The sequence below is a fragment of the Nanorana parkeri genome, unplaced genomic scaffold (assembly GCF_000935625.1).
Source record: "Nanorana parkeri isolate BGI_ZX_2015 unplaced genomic scaffold, ASM93562v1 scaffold227, whole genome shotgun sequence".
Classification (NCBI taxonomy): Eukaryota; Metazoa; Chordata; class Amphibia; order Anura; family Dicroglossidae; genus Nanorana; species Nanorana parkeri.
In genome coordinates, this window is record NW_017306495.1 from 1,298,727 (window position 1) to 1,321,880 (window position 23,154).

The window sequence follows — 23,154 nt, forward strand, 5'->3', positions numbered from 1 at the left end:
TCCAAGCAAGCTCAGGGATTCTGATGAGGTGGCTCCAACAGCACAACAGGTCTTCTTTAGTTGGGTACCCGGAAGAATCTTAGAGTGCTGAGATATTGGCCAGTCCAAACGGGTGAAAAAGTTCAAAGATTTTTTAATTGTTTAATCGCAAGGGAAAAACATATATTCAAATAATGTTTCCATACTACTAATTCGCTTGAAAGAATCCTAATACTGAACCTGCGGCTGCCAACACTAAAATGAATTATATTTATTCAACTAAAATAAATCAGAAAATATATTATGTGCCGCGTTACTTAAATGAAAGTGAAAAATGGAAATGAACATCAATAATGATCAAAACGGTATAATATATTTTCAAACAAAAACAGTCCCATTTCAAATATAACAAAGTCCATGATAATCTTCACTAATAGCTGAATCCGTGTATATATTCGTGATTGAAATTCATTCACCAATCAGTGGACAGACTTTCACATTTTAAGATGGACCTTACTGTAGCAAAGTCAAAATGCAATTGCGAACTTTCTATGTTTGATCATATAGTCACTACATTGAGGGCGAGGGAAAAACAGCCAACGCATTCCAGGGACAACACCGCTCCAGTTTCATCAAGGCTTGAAACAATCATATGGAAACTTAAAATACTTAAAAGGACTTAAAAGCGGATCTTTATCCGTATCTTTAAAATAACAACAAAGACACCTTTAGAAATGTTTAGTGATGACAATCTACAAACACATACTTCTAGATAATTACCAACTTTGTATTCTTTGCATAACTTATTTCTCTTTTTTTCCCCAGTCTTCTGGCAGTGGCCATGTTAACTAAGGGCAGAGTACTAGCTCTCTATTTACTTCCTGGAACTCTGGCACTCGTGACTAGGACATGTGATCATGCACATCATCTCAGGGGAGGAAAATGCCTTTCCCTGAGATCTCATGAGATTACAGATAAGATTTCCCAGCAATGCTCTGTTGATATAGCCTTCCTAGGATGCAATGCTTTGGCAAATTACATCATTTGTGCCAGAAGTGGACCAGAAAGTAGATTAACTCTATTTGTAAGTAAATGAAAAATATTTTTGCTTAATGAATGAATGTAAGATGATTTTAAATTAGCGTGCTGTGCTGCATGCTGATGTGATTTTTAGTGAAAAGGGGTAAAGGTCCGCTTTAAACCAAAGGTTAGCACTCAGCCTTGAGTGGTTTTATTAATTTTCCCAGTTTAAATACTGCAGTGGCGTCACAAGGGGGGTGCGGTGGGTGCGGCCCGCACCCGGGTGACACCATTGGAGCGGTGACACCAAAATAACTGACAGTCATTTTGGGGTCACCCCCTCTAAAAAAGTCAGGCACTCGGTCATGGACCGAGAGCCAGACAGTGTCAGGACAGAGGAGGGGACCCGGCGGCATACCTCATCCCGCCGGGTGAATGTCCCCTCGTCTCTCTGTCAGCATCCATCACCATGCGCGATGGCGTCATGGCGGGATGTCACCCGGTCCCCACTCCTGGGCGACATCCGGCCTCGGGATACCGCTGATATACTGCTAAGATAAAAGAGCATATATGTTTTCCTCAGCACCTGTCCCCTAAAGAATTAGGATGTCAGGTAATCTACCTGTATCTATAGTCACAAAAACATGGGGATCACATACAATTCCAAAGTGTCATTCTTCAACATTCTATTTCAATATCCGGCTGGCAAATACTGCATGTCAGTAGCTGTACTGCATAACACAGGTAATGATAGGGATAAGTATATGAATTCCTTTTTTTTTTTTTGTTCACATGTCTTTATTAATATATTTTTTATTCATATTTACTTACAGACCAAGCTGTCCAGAAAAGTGACAATGATAGGCGAGGATAAACTGTAAAACAACTACTACATTTGTGACATATGCAAAATATAATGCTGCAAAGGAGGAGAAAAAAAAATTTAAAAAGTAAAAAAAAAAATGTAAATCAATACCATACTTTAGCCACAAGATGAGTAGATCAACATTGGCCCTGCTCAGCGTGTAATAAATTGAGACTTTTGGCAGCATTTCTTGTCAAACATGATGATCCAACAAATCAGGAAAAAGAAAAGTGTCAAACTATCCATAAAAGTGCGCAGTGTCCGTAACTGGCTTGCAAAACGCCATTCTCCGCTCTGAAGAAAACATGTTTAGTACTTTCCTGCACTTTAAACTTTTCTTTCAACGGGAAATCTTGATGAGGGAGTCGGGATTGTGTTGCACTGACTTGTGTTTTCCTTTCTTGGTGTATTTATTATTCCTTTTGGGATTATTTAGGAATGGAAAATGATCCCTGAAATTACACGGGAGTCTGGAATTACATGGGAGGAGGGAGCAGAGGACATGGTTACAGTAACACACGTCTCCCGCACATACAGGCTCCATGGGAGGAACATCCTAGTGGAGCATTGCGCAGCAGCTGGAGAGCTTCTGTTCGAATGCTTCTTACAGTAAATATTTATATATTTTTTGTCCTTTAGCAATTAACTGGGTCTAGGGCTTTAAAGAGGAACGCAGGAATTGCAAAAACTAACCCTTGCAGGGGGCTAGCCCTGTACTGCAAGGGTTGATCTCTTGCGTTTCTTTGGGGGCTAAAATAAAGAATATATACTCACGTAATCCTCGCTCCTGTGGAGGTCAGCACTTACCTCTCTCCTCCGCTCTGGCTGGAAAATGCCTCTCAGCGTCCTCACGTCTAATCCACCATTAGACATGACGACATCACAAGTTCTTAGACTGCCAGTTAACAAATGGCTGCTGCAGAGACCGGTCTACCAGGCAAGTGGGACCGTGTATCAGAGAAGTGTATTTACTTTATTTTAGACCCTAGACCAAAACAAGCAATTAAGCTTTACAGTGAGGAGGCAACACCATTGCAAGGGTTAATTTTTAGAATTCGTGGAGTTCCTCTTTAACTTTATAAAAGGAAGGGTAGTTTGTATCCAGAGAGATCCAGAGAGAAGTTACAGAATGAATACCGTTTTTTCCTCCAATGACCCTTTCACAATCCACAACATGTTCAACTACAGAAAAGCAGACCTCCGATTTGAATGTGGCCTTCATCGGACTTTAGTTCAGTCATGGCCTAGCAGTGTCAAATATGTAGACACTAGTTATATCAGCACCATAATATTGAGGCCCCATTCACCCTTGCAAATGGGACTAGATTGCATGGATCCCATGAATTCCTTCATGAGACTCATGCGATCTGCTATGGCTGAGGGGCGCTGTATGATACAATGACAGCTGCCACTGCCCACAGTGGTTCGCAGGCTATTTGCATGTAGTCGCATATGCTGAGATTAACTGTGGATGATTGCAGCTGTAGCCTTGAGAAATTGAGATTGCATCAAGTGGAAGGGAAAGAGATGCAAAGCACACTGGGAATCCAGGAAGTTGAAGAAAGTGATGGGCAGACGGAAGGCAGCACTCACTACCTAAAAGAGAATTTATCAAGTAAGCTTTGATTGCATTAACCCAAAAACCAAAGTATGTATTCTTATTACACTGCTTATGTTATAACAGGAGAGGATATGTTGGAACTTTAGAGTAATTGGCTCACCAAGAATTAAACCTAGGACAAGAGCCTGCTCTAGAGCATGAACCATCAAAAAAAAACCTCATGCTGTCAGCTCCTATAATTCTATCTTGACAAATTCCCTTTAACCACCCTTCTCTTTTATGGTAACATACACATTCAATGTATTTAGTTGGCATTGTATCCAGGGAACCATCATTATTTCCTGCCTGGACTGCTGGGCTTTTTGGTCCTCAACAGCAGCAGAAGTATCACAGCCTGGTCATCTAGCACTTACACAACGTCAGAGTTCACAGGAAGCCTCCCGTGTGTACTTCAAATATAAATCATGCCACGTTATGCGAAATCACATTGCAAGCTCCAGTTAGATGTGTCAGCATGTGTACCGAGCTTTCCCAGCACTCCATAAAATGCCAGCATATGTTTTGCTGGCCATCCATGTGAGAACTACTTATAAATAGATTATGTCTTCCCTTCTTATGAGTTACTGTGAGTGTATACAAATATTTATGTGAGAGTATATCAGGAAAGTCACAGCTTGTGGTCATATTTTATCCCAGAATACTTCAATTAGGTAGTCTGTGTATGCCACATCCCATGTTATTCTTTGTGGCCCTGAGGGCTTGTGAATATTTACACAGCAAACTTTTGCCTTTTGCTGGAGTAGCAGGAGCGACCACCTCGAACTTGTTCAGTTCTCTGTATCTCTTTCCAAAATTAGGCTATAAAATTCTAATATCAATTTGAGACCAGGACTATATTTCATTGCTTTGTCGTAAGACAAACTCCATTCAACGTGTGACTCTTTAGAATGGTGGGCGCTGAAACTTGCACGGTCAAGGCATCCAAGCTGTTAATAAGTCACCAACACTTCAGAAGATTCAGTTTTATGCTCTTGTGAAGAATTCATGTTACAGGTAAATATCAGCAGTTCCCGACCTTACAATTGCCTTGAGAAAGGGACCCTGCAAGGTCTCATATTTAACATGGTTTCTTCCCACTATGGGTCTGAAAAAGTCTTCTGGAGCACTGATGACTTTCTACATACTGTGACAGTGCCGTGCCTTGCCACAGCGTGATAAGGGCTAGATGGCATCCAGGGTTCTCACCCATAAGAGTTGAGAGGCTTCAGGAGGGTGTTGCAGAGGGAGAAAACTGGATTTTTAGTTCTCTCCAGCATTCATAAACTCTGGTCAGGGTCCTGGAACCTGGAGGCTTTGTAGAGAATTTGGGGGGATGAAGTCTCCAACCTTGAGACCATGTTTCGAGGTTGACCAGCACCTATTGATTGTGCAGATGTGCACATACTTTAAGGTATGGGAGCTGGTGAGTGTTCAGGGCTTCACCTGGGTGACAGTGGAAGTCTGTCTGGGAAACAGAGGAAGTCTGTCTGGGAGACAGGTGGGCTTCACCCAGAAGTTAGGGTGGAGGCTAGACATGTAAGCTGCGGAAAAATTCGGTTCGGCTGTTTCGTTATTTCGGAATTCGGTTCGTATTCTGACTAAATCCGAATTTGTTAGTTTCAGATGAGTTTACGAATATTTGTTGACAAATACCACAGAAAACCATATACAGATATTAATACTAAAACCGAATCTCCTAGACCAGAATAGCATTCGGGATCTGAATTTCTGGAGCTCCCAAATGCAATTCGGGTCTGGGAACCATATACATATAATTACTAAAGCTAAGGCTGGGCACACACCTTACAACCATCGCAAGACTTTTGTCTTGCGATGGTTGTAAGGTACTTAAAAAAACGTACGATCTGCCTATGTTGCATAGGCAGATCGTACTTGCGATGATCGCAAGCCACGCCCCCTGAGGGGCAGGCTTCCGATGACCGCAATGCCGAACGGGCAGTGTGCGCTTGCGCACACCGGCCCGTGCGGCTGTTATCGTACGGACATGCCACAAACCCGCCGAACATCGTACGATGCTCGGCGGGTTTTCAAACATGTCCGTAAGTTTAAAGTCGTGCGACCTTACAGTAGTAGAGGTCGCACGGCTTCCACACACCTTACGAACATCGTGCGATCGCGGGATTTCCAGCGATTATCGTACGATAATCGTATGGTGTGTGGGCACCCTAAGGCTTACAGACCTGAATGGCATTCGGGAGCTCCCGAATGCTATTCGGAAATTCAGATCCCGAATGCCATTTGGGTCTAGGAGCCTCAGCTTTAGTATTATATGTATATACTGTATATGGCTCCCATGTTCCCGTAACGAAAATTCGTGTTCAGACACATTCGGATGCATTAAACCGAAAAACACATCTGATTGGCCAGAAAGGTCACATGTCTGATTCAGTTTCGTTTGTGAACGAAATCTGGATGGCATCCAAAATTCGGAAACGGATATTCAGATATGGACACATGCGCATTGCATTTGGATGTGTCAGAATAGCCGAATTTCAGAACATTTGTCCGAATTTTGATTTGGAATGAAACAAATCACACGTCTAGTAGAGGCCATTGTAGCAGGGAGCTGTAAGGTGTGAACTGAGCATACAGGTCAGCACAGTGCTTGAGACTGTCTGAAGGAAAAACAGACAAAAGGGGCCTGGGGATTGTGGCCACAGCAACGGTGCTGCAAGAAGAAAGCCAGGAGGCTAAATGTTTGTTTTGGCAAGAAGGATGTAAAGCAATCCCCTCGAGGGCAAATGTGTTATCTGTTTGAGGACTTATGTTAATAAAAGTGGGCAAGGAATCCTGAAAAGAGGATTTAAGTGAGTGGATGTGTGCTTAATGCTTTTTTTTTATGTGAAGCTAGTTCTCACAATACATACTAGGAGTGTATTTAGACATGTCATCCTAGATGAGCCTGAATGATGATGATGTTTTTTACAGGTTCTGCCTCAAGTCACAGGATTATTTTTGTAAAACAAAAATGAATGTTAGATTGTGCTGTTGGAGGAGCATAAGGTCACAGTTACTTTTTCACAGTACAGACCAATAAGCAAGATAAATAAGAAGTGGGTTCGTGTTTCTTGAATGACTGGAAGTCTTCCGACTCCTCCCAACATTCCCTGCAAATTCTTTCCTTTATAATTTCATGAATTAGTGACAAATGTCCAGAAGTGAGCAGTAGGGGGGAAAAAAGACAAAAGTTTGTTTGTAAATTTGAGGCTTTATGAACATACAACACACCTGCTGCCGTGAGCCTGATCCCCACTTCCTAGGCACTGATCTATTGCCCATATCAATCAATTCTGAAACTACATATTATATCCGGACCAATCCTTATCAGCTTGGTGCTCCCATTCTTTCAGTCCATACAACCTACCCAGATGGGCATCCTACTCCCTGAAACAGGTAGCTGCCGCTAAGGCTGTTTTCTGAACGGTGCAGAAAGTGGAAAAATAGACCTGGGTGTTCCTGAACTCAAGCACTTTCTATAGTTTTCGAATATGAAAGTTGCAAAGCATCATATGATAAGAAGCTACAGTCCTTCAAAGAAGCACTTTAACAATTTGTCTAATTTTGCTGGAGTGGTATATAGAATGCGAACATTAAAAGGCACACAGAATCACCTCTAAACACAGCTGAAATGTTTCTTGGAACGCTCTTGCAGGTATGTGAATATTCATTTTGTTCCTCTTTAGGTAAGCCCCATACAATACTACTCATACTGCCACATGAATGGCCCACAGAATTCACTGACATATGTACATTTCTGGCAGTGTAATGGTCTTTAAAGGAAACCTGAAAAAACAGGTAGGCTACCATTGCTGACCTTCTAAAAATGAAAACTTCTTGGCTGTCTCCACCATCAATACTTTAAGTCACCTGAAGCAAGCATGTAGCAAGTGAAATGGGCTTAAATAAACACTCCTGGTTTGCTAACTTTTTTTCTGGTCAGTGACTGACAAAAAATAATGAAGCTGGTGACATTTTAATTCAGAACTCCAGGCTGTTTGCCTTGGTTTTTTCCAGTTCCACTTTATCATTTTAAAAAAAGGGGTGGGGCCTGGAGCTTTAGGGCTAGTTTACACCACAACTGCATCAGAAACGCATGCGTCCTCACACCTGCATTCCAATGCATTTTGATGCGCTCCGTCGCAATCTGATGCAGCTAAAATAAGGCTAGCAGTATTTTTTCTGACTGCATCGGAATGGACTGCTCTGGTGTGAACAGAGCACAAGAAAACCCATAGGAAAGTATTGTGATGCGTTTTTTGATGCAGCTCAAAAACAGAACTGACTGCATCTGGTGTGAACTAGCCCTTAGCCATAATGTGTTAGTATGCACAGCATATTAGCACATTATGGCAGACCTACCTGCCAAACTGATCCTCTTCAGCATTGCAAGTCTCTCTCGCCAGGGCTTCCATCTTCACCCTATCTCCTTCCAGGCTTTGATTCTATGGCCACTTGATTGGCAGGGCCCTAATGACGCAATTCCAGCGCATATTCACTGGAGTTACCTCATCTCAGTAAGCCGGGTCTGTGCACTGAGCTATAGTGTGGCTCAGTGTACAGAAAAAAAAAATGCTGAATGGCAGCAATAAGCTTTTATGGCAGAAGAGACTTACACAGTCTCTGCTGCCATTAAAAGCCTCCCGATTGGCTATATTTTATTTACAAATTTTCTTCCACTTTAAAGAGCAGTGGTCAGCAGAACTGTTCCTTGTCAATGTATTTTCCAACACTACACCTTATAGTAGAAGTCTCTACTATGGTCAGATCTTTGTTTCATATTGGAGGGATAACATTACGCATTTACATCACAGTCGCAATATAAACACTTTTCCTGGGAGCTGACTGCAGAATGCAGTATTATTCCAGCTAGGCTTGAGTAGATTACACACAGACTCGGCACCCTTGTATGGCCTCTCCTCTGTCCATGGTACTGATAACAAGCATGTTGGAATGATGAAAGTGATCATTGTTCCTCTTTTCACTAGTGGACAGATACAGTGAAGTCATTACTGACACTTTCGGTTTCTCTTTACACAAGATCCCCTCTGAAGATAAACAGACAATGTCTACACTCTACGGCAATATACAGAGCAGAGCTTAAGAATTGGTTGCTGACATTGGGGATATTTATTAGGAGTATTATATGGTGCCGTCACTTCCCTCAAGGAGCTTTCAATCTAAGGTCCCTATTTCACATGCATATATACAGGGCCAATATAGACAGGAGCCCATTAACCTGCCAGCATGTCTTGGAGTGTGGGAGGAAACAAGAGTATCCAGAGGAAAGCCACACAAGCACAGGGAGAACATGCAAATTCCTTGCAGATAATGTTCTGACTGGGATTGAAACCAGGGACCTCCAGTGCTGCAAGGTATAACCATTTGGAAATGAAAGGGCCTGTGTTGCCCCTATTATCACCAGATTCAAGATCTGATTTTGACTGGCCCTGCATACTCCAAAATGACATTGCCTTAATTACCTCCAGTTTTCTTAACACCAAAATTGCGCTATTTGTTAATAATGTCGTCGCAGCCATAGCGACATATTAGAAAAGGGTTGCAAAGAAGAACTTGAATTTGATTGTGCGTGTCTGTATCACCTATGGAACTGTTGGAAACCTTTCATGAATTTAGTGCAAGAGTTCTAGATGCAGCCATAATGCCAGAATCCGGTCACAAAGCCTTTCTTGCATCACCCCCTCTATGTTTTTAACAGGCAACTAAACTACATACAAGCAAAGCATTGATAAAACATACACAGTACATGTGAACAGGAAAATTGTGTGTAAATGCAAAAGTGCTCACCTGTGACCCATGTTGTGTAAAGGAGTTGTAAAGTCCCAGCATAGACTATCCCGTTATAACATCACCATTGTAATAGGAATACGTACTAGAGTAGTTTTTGATAATGCAATCAAATCTTACTTGACAAAATCCCTTTTATGTAGTGAGTGCCGCCTTCTGTCTGCCAGTAACGTGCAGGAGGCGACAGGGAGGAGCCTCCCAGTTCCTCACTTGCTCCTCACTGCTGAAGCGCTCCATCCATGAAAGGTTACACAGCGGGGAGGATTTCCCTGCTGTGTAACCTGTTAGATGCCAATCTGAATGGAGAAAAAGTTGTCAGCTTCAGACATGAAGCTGACAGCTTTTTCCTCCATAATTCTAGGTGAGGCTCTGCCTCACCTGCCTCCCCTGACCGCACATCCCTGCCATCTGCCCATCATTTTCAACAACTTCCTGGATTCCCAGTGTGCTTTGCATCTCTTTCCATGCCGCTTGATGTGATGCAATCTCTATTTCTCAAGACTACATATCCCATCATGCTTTGCTTCCAACAGGCAGTGATAGTATTATATTGTAGGAAGTTCAGAAGTGTATATTCGCAGGGATGAGTGAAATTGTGTCAGTGCATTGAGGAAATCCATTATATGGGCAGCTTCAATAAGTAAGTTTACAAACTTTTCGATGGATGTGGTTTTTAGGAGTGGGATTTATTTTTAGTCTATGACCCTAGATACCCTTTAATACAAAACATTCATCCCATAAATGCTCACTCTATTATGGCAGTTGTGTGTATGAAGCCGACGTGTGCATACACATAGGTAAACCCTTCATAGAGTTCATTCACTATACCCCCGGTATTAATTTTACAATAGCAGGAAGACATTGAGAAGCAGAACATTCTGTACCTATGTAGCGGGTCACGTGTTCTGTGTGCACTGTTTCAGTATTTGGAGATAAGATTGGTCATGGTAATAATAAGAACTCTAAATAATAATCTGTATATAGCCTGCAGCAAAGAAACGGTTACAATTTTTAATTACACTTTATAGCAAATGTTTCTGGTTTACTGAAACAAAAAAATTCCAAATCATCTGTTCTGTGACCCTGCATACCCCGATAGATTAAGATTGCATTCACAATTGTCCATTTTAAGGCACATCTGTCTCCAATGAAATCCATGGAAGCGCATATAAAAATGCTTGATGCAATGTGTGTTAAAATGCACATCAATTCGTGAGCTTTGATGTACAAGACAACGTAAGAACAGACACGTGTGACTACAGTCTGAGGGTCCATTGAGACTATGGAGGTGATTTATTAACCCCTTTTCACAGCGAACAGCTATGCAAGCAAGATTTACACCATATTATGGCCACTAAGTGCAGCCAAGGAGAATAGGGATTTACAATGCTACTCAGCTCCATCTAGTGGCCATAATGCACTACGCATCTCATTCACATAGCTGCTCGCTATGCAAATGGTTTACAAATCACCTCCAAACAGGCAGATTTGTTACAGGATTACTTTTAAAGGCTATCTATGGTCAAACAGTAAAAATACATCCTTATTTCTATATTGAATTTCCATAAGTTCTATCCCACTCCAAATAATCATACACATTAAGACAGTTTTAAACTTACTTATTGAAGATGCCCGTAGGATGTACTTCCTTAAAGGAGAACTATGAGGTGAGTGCATTTCACTCACCTCATAGTTCTAGCTGACCTGTGACAATGAGACTGTCACAGGTCGGCTTAGTAGATGGGGAAGTGAGCGAACACATACCGGCGTTCGCTCACTTCTCGATACTGTCACGGCTCTCTGTTGTGACAGGGGAGGGACTGGATTCCACCCTCTGAGTGGCGGAACGGACAGGGGAGGGGGCAGGTACAGCTGGCTCTGCCTCTAGATAGGCAGAGCCAGCTGTCACTCACGCAGCTGACCAGATCCAGATATAATTGTCGGTATCCGCTTCAGCTACGGCGTCTCAGTATATACTGAGCTTAGGGTGACGGGAGGACGCTAGTTTGTGTCCTCCAGTTACCCCAAGGAGAACTATGGGGAAAAACACTGACCCCATAGTTCTCCTTTAATGCACTGACACAATTCCACTTCTTTGTGTCGCAACTCTCACAGAGCCTGCCTTATGAACTACAACTCAACTTCTGAACAATATAACATTATTGCTTGCTGAAAGCAATGCATGATGGGATATGTAGTCTTGAGAAATGGAGATTGCATCACATCAAGCGACATGGATAGAGGTGCAAAGAACACTGGGAATCAAATAAGTTGATGGAAGTGATGGGCAGAAGGAAGGCAGCACTCACTACATAAAAGGGATGTTTTCAAGGAAGCTTTGATTGCTTTATCAAAGACAACTCTAGTATGTACTCCTATTACAATGCTGATGTTATACCAGGAGAGAATATGCTGGGACCATAGAACTCCTTTAATACTTACAGCTATTACAGCTAATTTGTTAAATCAATTCTGCTTATTGTCAATTACAGCTGATATAATTTATAGCATATCAAACACTCTGTGCAGCAGAGGACTGCTAAGACTCAAACTCACCTGTTCAGGTTATTTCTGACACTCAGACCCAATGAAATGTACATTTGCTCAGTAGAAGGGTTTTGTGATATTATGCAGCCATTCATATTGTGCCTTCTGTTTTTTTTGTATTATTATATGTGTCCCCAGTGAGGACACAGAGGCATTCAAGGCTCATTATAAAGGCACAAGGCCACAGGCTGAGCGATTTACTGAACTGTGTAAATACACTATCCCTAAAGCAGAAACTTGACAAGATGATTGCACATTTACATGGCTAATCTTCCTCCGACGTTTCCCGTAATCAAAGTCTGCTCTGTGCCTGAGCAAGTTGTTTCATTTGCACCGTTTGTTACAGGCTGGGAGGATTAATGTGGGCTTCCCAGCTACTTATGTACCTCTATTATTTTCTCATGATGCATGTGATGGAAACCGCTGGATATCAATAATAATAACAATTATGTGGATGGCGGCCCCACTTTTTTCACGCCTTGCTGAGGCTCAGTGCTCCAGGCTGGGGTGAGAGCACTTCACACTGTGCTACGTGGGCCTCCAGCTGGGAGTTTTTACTTATCTTATCTTGTCCCTTCAGCAGCTTAATGGCCTGTGTAATGTGCATTAATCCTTCATTACTCTCATTACTCTAGAACTCCCACTAGCACCGCATTGCTGAATTGCAGTGTACAGTGTAGTGCGATGCTCATTTGCAAAGGAGAAGAACGCTCAGTTTACAGGTGTAGAGAGCACAAGAACGTCCAAGGGGTCTTGGGAAAAGAATCATTAAGTACTGTGGAAATTAAATGTATGTATAAGTCATAACTAAAGCGAGAGGAAGAACGGCGCACCACTTACTGATGTGTCAGACGATGATACACACAAAGCACAGGCAGTGCAGTCGAGAATCTCAAGGGTCCCATTTCATACAAAAGTGTATTTTGGCTTTTACATTGGTTCAGTGTTGAACAATTGCCTTTGAGAAAGCGTCTATGTTACACAATAAATATTTGTAAGGCCAAAAAAATTGTAAAGGTTTTTAACTTTTCTTCTTTTGAAATATAACAAACGAGAGTTGCATGCTGTGAGTGCACTTGGAGTATCTTCTTTTGGAGTACATTGAAGATAAACATTGGAAGAAGTGGGCACCGAGATTCCGCATTCTGCAGAGTGACAACACTCTCTTAGCACTAGTCTGTGTCTCCCTCCATAGAAATAATGCTGCCACAATTCTATTGTGTTTCGCAGTGCTGACCAATGATGTATCAATGGAGGCTATACCTCCCAACTGTCTCTGATTTGGGAATGACTGTCCCTCATTCGAAGCCAAATTCCACTGTCCCTCTTTCCTACTAAGCGGTCCCTCTTTTTGGTCTGATGTACAGATACCTATGAAAAGATTCTATTTACCTACCAAAGGTTTTATTCTAAATTAAAACCTTTATCATATCTCTTAATTTCCCTGCTATGTTGAAAAGCCAGTATAAAGGTAAAGTAATGGTGAGAAAAAAAAATTCTGGGCTTATCCAATCATTTTTGGCATATACATTTTTTACAGCCGGGGTGTGTCCATTGCCTATACTCAAGGCGTACCTCTTTCTCAGCTCAGAAAGTTGGGAGGTATGGTGGAGGCCTAGCCAGAAGCAGCACAAGAGACATGCAGAGCTTTAAGGCTTGCGCTACCTCAGTTCTGCAACAGGACTATGGGAAAGACACCTCAGGAAGCCATAATGGTTCACAAGTCTGTCTTCTTGGAGGACTGCATTGGTTATGGATGCTTTTTTCCTGTCCATAAATTAAACCTATCTTTAACAGAAAGAGGTTGTCATTGATTACCTATTTCTTAAAGGACATCTAAAAGGTACTATAATCGCATTAGGCATTCAAGACACGCATTGCAAAATAAATAAAAAGGCTTTGTTATTATGCTCCAAAATATTGTCTTACTTTTAAAAACATTGTGTATCCATGCCTGCTCTGAGTAGCAGCTTCTGCCTGTTTTTGTGCTTCCAGTTCAGCTCAGTCTAGGACATCCCCGACTGCCTTGCACCAAATGTGACATGCAGCTAGGCTGCAGGCTGTAAAGCGAAGTAGAAATAGGTGGGGAAGAGGGCAGGACATAAGAAGGAAGGGTGGAGCTGTGAGGGAGTAGTGAGAAAACCAGTGTACTAGTTTGTGAGCTGTGGACACAGGCATACAGGAACTATATGTGGATTTTGTTTCCAACAGCTATTCAAAGATATTTATGGGGATTACATAGAAATGTAAAGACACAGGACAAGAGATGTTAAATGGCATGCTGAAGCTAACATGACATTTTTGGTTTAGGACTTAGAATTTTTTATCTTTTAAATGTTCCCTGTCAAAAATAGAAAGAATCTTCGAAAACTCTCTTACAGAGCAAAACTGGCAGCGGAATCTTCAAATCTGACACACTTCTGGTTTTGTCAGATGCCTGCCATTTCCTCAACCCCCTCCTCACCCCCACGAACCACCCCCACGGGCTTTGGCTATAGGTACTAGCCCCTACGCCGGTACATGAGGAGCAGACAAAGCAGGCATCCAATGCATCCAACATGTACATGACTATGTTTTAATTGACAATAGGTTTTGACACTGATGCTTATACCACAATATTTCTACATGAATTTTTAAAAGTTATTTGATGAGCCAAAACTAATTTATAACTCAATGCAGGGGTAGGCAACCTTGGCACTCCAGGTGTGGTGAAACTACAAATCCCATCTTGCTTCTTCCCCTGGGCATCTTGCCGTGACTCATGGGAACTGCAGTTCCACAACAGCTTGAGTGCCGAGGTTGACTACCTTTGACCAAATGTATCGAAGAAAAGAAATTACAGTGCCACCATGCAAAATGCTGAAAACCTATGCCAAAATGTACAAGCAGAAAACTGACTCATCCAACATAAAGAAGGACTTCATAACAGGAAAGGTGATATATGGAGAGGGTACCCTTAGTTTAAGAGGGTCAGTTGTGACTTATGGTGTTCCAACAACCTTGGCTCTATGCCACCTGAACGGGACCTTTCTTATTGGAAGTTTGTCTAGAAGTAGGTCAGAAACGGGACACTTTCACTTTTCCTGTTCGCACAGACCGGAAACAGAGAAATGTGCATGTGTTTTTATATTTCCAAGTAAACCGCTTCTCAAATTCCCAAGTAAACTGGGTTTAAGAGTGGAAAATTTCTCTTACCTATTCTTTGGGTGGTACAGAGTTCTGACATTCCTACAGACCTGCTTCCCCGTGCCAAAAGCAACAAGGATATTGTCCTTTTAATGTCTTAAAGGCTCTGTTTTCTTGTAATGCCAAATGTAATATTTTTTTGAAAACATTACCCCAGAAGTTTTCCAGCTGAGAAAACAGGCTGGTGAAAAATAGTTTCAGAAAACAAAATAAACCGTGCACAAGACATTCTGGGTGTGTATCCACAGCACATCTGGATTGGGGTATTTAAATTGCCTGTAGGACTTTTTTTTTTTTAACCCTGCACAGCTGTTAGCGGAGGCCCTCAGGAGGAGAGTCAGGTCACCAGTCTCTGCTGCACCTCTTTCCTTTCCACACCCTTTTTCTCGCTTCTACCTCGGCATGAATCAACCACGTGTAAAGTTTGTTTTCAGGCATTTAACAAATAAATGGACAGCCCGGAGCTTTCAGCAAAGAAATAAACCTCCTGAAATACGAGGAGCATCTGGGTTTCCAGAATTGGCTTAGGATGAGGTTCTGCAAAGATGTTTACTTGCTCAGTTGAGGTGTCCTTAACGTCATGCTTCTGAGAGGATCCACCGCTTTTTATTTTTCCAACAGATGTTTGGAATTAAACTCAAATTTCCAGCACCAATGCTGCAGCCAAATCAATAAAATACCTATAAACAATTGTTTAGGTGATTTGCGAAAGCTAATCTAGGCAGGTTAGCCCACGGCTGGATGAATCCGTGGATCCGCTTTAGAAATGCCCCATGAAAATCACAACTGGCGCCCGTGTTCTTTTCTACTGCAGGCAATGGAGTGGTACATTCTCTGCAACCTTATAGCTGACTGCCTACTGCCTAGATTGGAATGTGTCAAAGTATAAATAAGTACGACTATCCCTTGCATAGCTTCACACATATACTTTTAGTTGAATTTTGAATATGGAGGACCAATATGCAAGACTTAGCGAAAGGAAGACTACCAGGACAGCTCTGAATCTGATTGTTGCCTATGAAGAAATAATTATTAGTTTAAAGTTAACAGTGAATCATGGCCCTAGAATTATTGCTCTTATTCCAACGTTCGTGGCGCTAACATGTGTGGTGCAACATTTGTGTTTGTATTCATGTATGGGGCGACGGGGTTGCTTTTAAAAATATTTTATATTTATATTAGCACTTTTTTTCACTTAACTTTATTGCCATCACAAGGAGGCTAACAAGCCTCCGATGTGTTGGCCTTTGGCAGGTGACCAGTTCTCACTATGGAGACATCAGGGGTCTGTTAGACCACCAATTTATCCCCTTCCCTCCAAACCACCCAGTCAAACACAAGTGTGAATGATTGGCAGTTTACCCAGGATTGTAACAGCACTTCCGGGTTCAGTGATCGCAGAGCAGATGGAGGAACTTGCTGCTCCTGCTCCCCATCCAGAGAGCATTTACCATGGGGGAAGGGGAGGGGTGGCACCTTCACAGGCCTATAAAAGTCATCAGGTGGCCTTACAGCCACCCGGGCCACTTTTACTGGATAGCCGGGAGCTGGCTGAAGAAGTGGATACAAAGCATGCAGCAGTTGTGTGCTTTTTTGTAACACTTAAAGTCCAGAAGATTTATAAATATCATGTGGATGCCAAGTGGTTAAAAGCCTTCATTTGTTATTATTGTGTAGCTTTATCTTCACTCATTTGGCCAAGACCATTCAAATACATTTGAGGGAAAAATGGGACGCCATACAGTTGCTAACCAGGCAAAGATAAGTCAACTAAACACAATTCTTGGGATAATTCTAAAACACATGCAAGCTGTTGTATATTATTTCAGAAGTATTAGATAGGAGTGTACACAGGTGTATATCCCAGGGTGTGTGCAACCCATGAGGACCAGAGTTCAACAATACTAAACTAGTAAGCAACAATACTGCCCTGTAAGCAGCTCTTTATGACAAATCTCTTTCTTTTTTATGACAAATTTGTGTTTGAAATTCATTACAGTTGCAGACACAAAAAAGGTCAGAGTATGTGTACAATCGACATAAACACATCTGTACTTTATATACATCCCAGCAACATTTACACTACGCATGCTTTATATTCTCAGCTGTCACCATATAGACAAGCTATTCGGCTTTCTCTTTATGTCAAGCAATGAAACCAAACCTTTGTTTTCTCCAGAATGTTATGAAGAACGTGTTGTAACATTTCAGCAAGTTCAGCTCTGAAATTTCATACAAGGATTTGCATGTCAAATGACAATAATACAACATATGTTACAACACTGTCTGCATCATATCATTTTAAATCTAGATTTTCTATATCAGTAATAGTGACAGTTGTTTGGAAGCCCTTGCATTACAACTGGCAAAGTCAAACAAGATCTAGAAGACTTGGTCAATTCCACACCTCTGCACAGTTTTTTTTTGTTTTTTTTTTAAATTCTGGTTATATTGTAGTGCAGCTAGAGTGCTGCAGGAGTTAATGTGAACATTCACAAACCTGGGTAACTTATGCCGAGCATATGATCAGTAAAAGCACAAGCAGAGGCTACCTGCAGAGGTTAAAAAGATTAGTAGATTCAGACGTATAGGCAGCTGAAATCATATTTAAATTTCAACTTTTCCCCTAAAAGTCAGGCTTGTCTGTGCCACTCCACCTTCAGATCGTTCCTATTGGCCCTGCAAGGTGATAGATCTCTACTGAGCAAAAAGAGGATCAGAAGGGGAGAGACAAGCTCAATCTAATGGGAAAATGTTAAGATTTGCATATAAATTCAGATCCCTATATAAGCTGCTTAGGTTAAAGGCATCCTGAAGCCTTGGGGTTGACACTATGGCTATCGCCGCAGCAAGCACATCGGAAACCTATCAAAAGTTTTTGCATGCCCAGAGCTTGCCTCATAGTTCACTGGCTCTAATATTAAGTAATTTAGCTATACTATAAAGTGCTGCAGGTAGACCTTGTTGTTCTACCACCAACAAAGCCTAAAATCAAACTTCCTCTCTTGCTACGTTGTCCATGTACCACATCTTTATGGTCTGATAGATGTGAAATTTGGACCGTATAATGTCTATAATCTCAATGACTGTCTCATTATAATAAAAACATATTGAAATTTGCAGATTTGTATAAAAAAACAATTTATTGTATGCTCCACTGAATGGTTCAGGTTTGTGGCAAGGTTACTTTAAAGCAAGAATGCATCCAAAACAGACTTTCTTGTCTTGGTTGAGGAAAAGTGCAATTTCATCATGTGCTAGGTTCTTACAGCTTTCCAGGACCCAGAAGACAGACATACCAAGCTATTTGCTGTGGCAGGCTTATCTCAACTCTTCACCTGGGTATCTTGTGTCACCAGACAGAGTGGGTTTTGCATATAATCCATTAGAAAGCCAAACATCACATACTTGAAGGTAGTTTACTTTGAAAGGAATATATCAGATAAAAAAGGACCTATGGTGGTCCAATTTTGTCTGATATGTCCCACTTGAAGAAAACTGCCTTCTAAGATGTTTGGGTTACTGCCCTTCTGTGTCCTATCTGTGTCTGTGGTGCCACTGCTTGCTGTGCACCTATATAATATTTTGCCCTTGGGAGCACGATGGACTCTCTTGACCAGTTCAGAGAAATGATGCATTACTCACCTTCTGGTGTATACCATATACCATAGGTTCTGATGAAGGGGGCGTTGCCTCTGAAACATGTTAACCCGTGGAATACTTGGGGGCAGAAGATTTTGGTTTAACATCAATACTCCAGTTTGTCTTTGTTCGTGATTTTGTTTACCCATCCTTGTTACATGCCTGTGTTCTACAGTTGTGTACGTACAGCCCTAGCTGTGTGCCTTCTTTTTATTAAATACTGTTTCACACTATGGAGGCGCTCCTTTTGCTTTATGTTTTCAAGCTCAGGTAACCTTACAGCAACTCAACTGCTCGAATAGAACAGCTTATTGATGGGCTTCTGAGAGGGTCACACCTACCAATCTGCAGCATTGGAAGATCTATGGAGGTTTTCCACATTCTTTCTGATAGTGGAAAATCTCTTTAAATGAGGACCCCAGACTAAACTTTCATTTAAGTTTTGTACAGATCGTGGTTAAGGGTTAAACGGGTTAAAGTCCACTTTTTGCAAACAAACAATAAAAACACACACACACATTAAAAGAAAAAAAATGTGCATTTATTGACTTTTTGCATTGGAGTCTGCAAAGCATTGCAACTGCGATCAATGGATCACATGTGCAATGCTCTGGCTCCAGCAGACTCTTTCTCCAGTCCCTGTCCGTACCGAGGTACAAACTTACAGTTACATGGACAGGAGGAAGTATGAATGGACTACAAGTGCAATGATTTATTTATTAGATCTAAGAAACCCTTAGCTGGTTTATCCTAAAAACTGAAGCATCAATTTTGGGTGAAATCACCTCTAACATAGCAAGTAGTATTTGAGATTTTAACTTATGTCTGTTATAAGCTTATTGGCCCGAAATGTATTCCTCACACCCTTTCTTCTTGATGAACAGTCTTCTTTTTCAGGTCCGCAGAATACCTGAACTCCATCACATATATCTGTGAGGAAAAGAGCACCGTCATGCCTCTTTAATTATATCCAATTCCATTTAGACACGGAAGATCTACCATAAACCCCCCATCTAAATAAATGTGTCTGTTTGCAGTTAGAGGGCAATTTGGAGAGTTAGAACAAAATGGTTTGCTTTGGCAGAGGAGTGTACACAGTTTTAAGGAGTCAGGCCAGGGCATTAGGGTTCTAATAATTGCGAGTTTGTGTTTACATTTCACACTCGGTTACAATCTGTCTTCAGCAATCCCTGTGTTACGCTCTCACTTAAATGAGACCAGAGCACGACTAGGACTATGTTTGGCTTTTTTTTCCTGTGAGCTTACACCATAAAACGTGGCACTGGAAGGCCCGAGTCATACATTTCCTTGGTTTATTTAAAGAAAGTGATAAGACCAAAAGCTCAGTTTCCAATTAGCAGCTAACCTGAGTTATCATTTAATGATAGGTTCTTCTTTTAAATGATCTGTGAGGATATACAAATGTGAGTTTCCCTTTCAGACTTCTTTTTAAGGCGCTTGCTCCGGGGCTGTCATTCTGACTTCAGTATCTTGTCCTACCTGCTAACGCTAAAACCTAACCCCTAATATTGCCCTAAAAACTAACCATAGGAGTTAATATAATCCTAACAATTATTCTCTCCAAGACAAAAGTTTCCTTTTATTTACATACAATGCAAGAACCCAAGTTTCTAGATCTTTAACCCTTTGTCAGGACAGACCGTGTCCAAATCTAATTCACAACTGATAATGAGATCAGCCTGCACAGTACAGACAGTGTACATGCATACACACACATACGTTGAACTGGATGGATCTCAATCTTTATTCACCTACTATGTTACTATGTGTTAATTATGGTAAACATGAAAACCCCAGCCCCCTCCTTCAAATTACAGAGAATGAAAAACTTGATTTTAGAGTTTTCAGAAAAGAGCAAGTAAAATAGTAAGACAAAATTGTTAACAATTGTTAATTATTTTTTTTAAAGATAATCTGTGTCTGTAGGAACATGTAACAAATATAAAATATGTGTTATCCCTATGTGGCTGCAAAAGTGGAAATACACTTTAAAGCAGAACTCTAAACAAAACTATTCTCAACCCTTGCAGTGGGGCCACCCCCGCACTGCAAGGGTCAAAGTGCTCATTTTTGCCTAGGTGCTAAAATAAAAACGTTATACTCACCCAATCCTCAGAGCCAGCTTGCTCTTAGACCGGCCCTTGAGGATCTCTTCCCCTCCCCTGTAGTGGTCTAAGATTCCGTAAGCCATCACTTCCTATACAGTGTATAGGACATGAGGATGCCAAGGGACATGCCATCATTGTAGCAGAGGAGAAGACAGGCTGAAGGGAGCACTGTGACAGCCGGCCAGCTCTGCGGTTCAGGCGAGTATAACTTTTTTTATTTTAGCACCTGGACAAACACAAGCACTTAACCCTTGCTGTGCAGTGGTAGCCCACTGCAAGGGTTAAGAACAGTTTTGCCAGGAGTTCTACTTTAAACCCTTGATTGCATACTCACCTCTCATGCACCGGGATCCTCTGTTGCTGAAGACCGGTCATTTCTGTGCCAAACTACAACATTTCTGGAATCTACTAATTCACAATATCACCACAAAATATCAAACAAGTAACCACGATGAATACAGCTGTTGTGCCAAGACGGAACTCTGAACTTCCAGTGAAATAATAAACAGGAGCCAACTGACCAGTGATCATTTCAGTGCAAACAGCAATGGTATTAACTACCTGATTGACAGAAAGGCCTGTTGAGGCTCAGCTCCCCAGGGAGGGACACCGAGAAGTAAATTCAGAACAGAACATGTATCCTGCCACAAGTTAGAGGTGAGGTTCCCTTATAATGGAAGGTCCCCTGCCGCTCTGTGTTAATGCGAGACAACTTCCCTCTTACCATGGATGGCAGTAGAGGAAGATTTATGATTTTAATAGGTTAATCCATTTAACAGTGATGGCTAATCATATTTCACATATCAGATACACAAAAAAGGTTTCTAAGGAGGTGACAGCTTTATTCTCTTACTGGGTTTACTAGCTTACTCTGTACACATGAATCAAAGGAGTGATAAGTGATACATCCGTCTTCACCCCAAGATCAATGTGGATATAAAGAAAGAGCAGCCCCATAAAAGGTGCCTGAACAAGTCCTTCCATTAGACTGGGCCAGTAACTTTTCACTTTACACTTAACTTCGGTTATTGATTGTGACTTATTCATGGCTTTAAAAAAAAAAAAAAAAAACTCCCTAAAGCCAAGCTTGCTGCACTCAGGCTACAAAAAACCAGAGCAGCATCAAATCTGTGTCCATGGGCATACACTAACCTTGCAGTCTTAAAAAGTGGTAGAGTACAATAGAAATGACCAGTAGGGTTAGAAGAAGCACAATCAGTATTATTGCTGTAGTGCCCTGTGCGGGGATTGCAAGAGTAAGAATCACACGTAAGGACGCCACACGTGTATTGCCTGGACTAAACCCCTAACAGAGAAGATATACCTTACAGGACATCCCGGCTTATATTACCTTTGAATCACCAAAGATTCATCAAGGATAACATCACATGGATATCATCAAACACCTGTGAGTGCAAAATACCCATACCAAGGATTAATATGCAGGATCAGGTTCCCCCGCGCAAAAAACGAATAAAACCTTTTTCGTCTCCCTCCAAGTGAAGAGGTAAGCTATATATGAAAGAGACGGCGATCTGGATATGTGAGTAAAAGATATTTCTTAAAAATGCAAAAAATCTGTGTCTATATCAGACATAATATATAGAAAAGGACATACTGTGCAGAGAGCAAAGAAATAACTTTATTACAAACACATGCCGTAAAAGAAACATCACAGCCTATAAACACAAAAGGTGAGCAATTAAACCACCGACATCACACAAGGAAATAGCTTACCTCTAACCACTCGTAGTAATCTAACGATGAAATAGAATCCAATTACAGAAGATAATCACTACGAAAGCATTAAAGGGAAGAAATTATCTATAAACATTTTCAAATTTATGGATACAAGATAGCTAAGATATTGTACTATCAATGGGGAGACCGCATATTTAATCCACGGGTGAAATTAACCATACATGGGAAGGATATCTGAGGAACCACACTTACCCTGGAAAACAAAGGGAAAACTGCCACAAGTCCGGATAAAAGCTATACAATCCACAAGGGTTAAAATTGTTTGAATAAAAGGCAACAAAAACAACAGTCAGCTCAAAAACCTTTTCTTTGTTCACTTTGTTTTTATTGGTCGACAAATACAGATTGGCCACGTTTGTTGTATTTGAAATTGAATAAATAAATATTTTTTCATTAAACTAAATCTATAGTACGTCCCGATCTTTAAAGTAACCCTTGGACCGCCTCGAACTAGCAGACGGCCCGAACTTTTTTGTTTATTTGAGATATTTTCTGGTTATGGATCCTGGTAGATGTACTGAAACACAAGGGTAACTGATTAGAGCTAATGTATCTCCAGAAGCGGGACATCCTTTTGTCTTCAAGAGTAAGAATCAGCC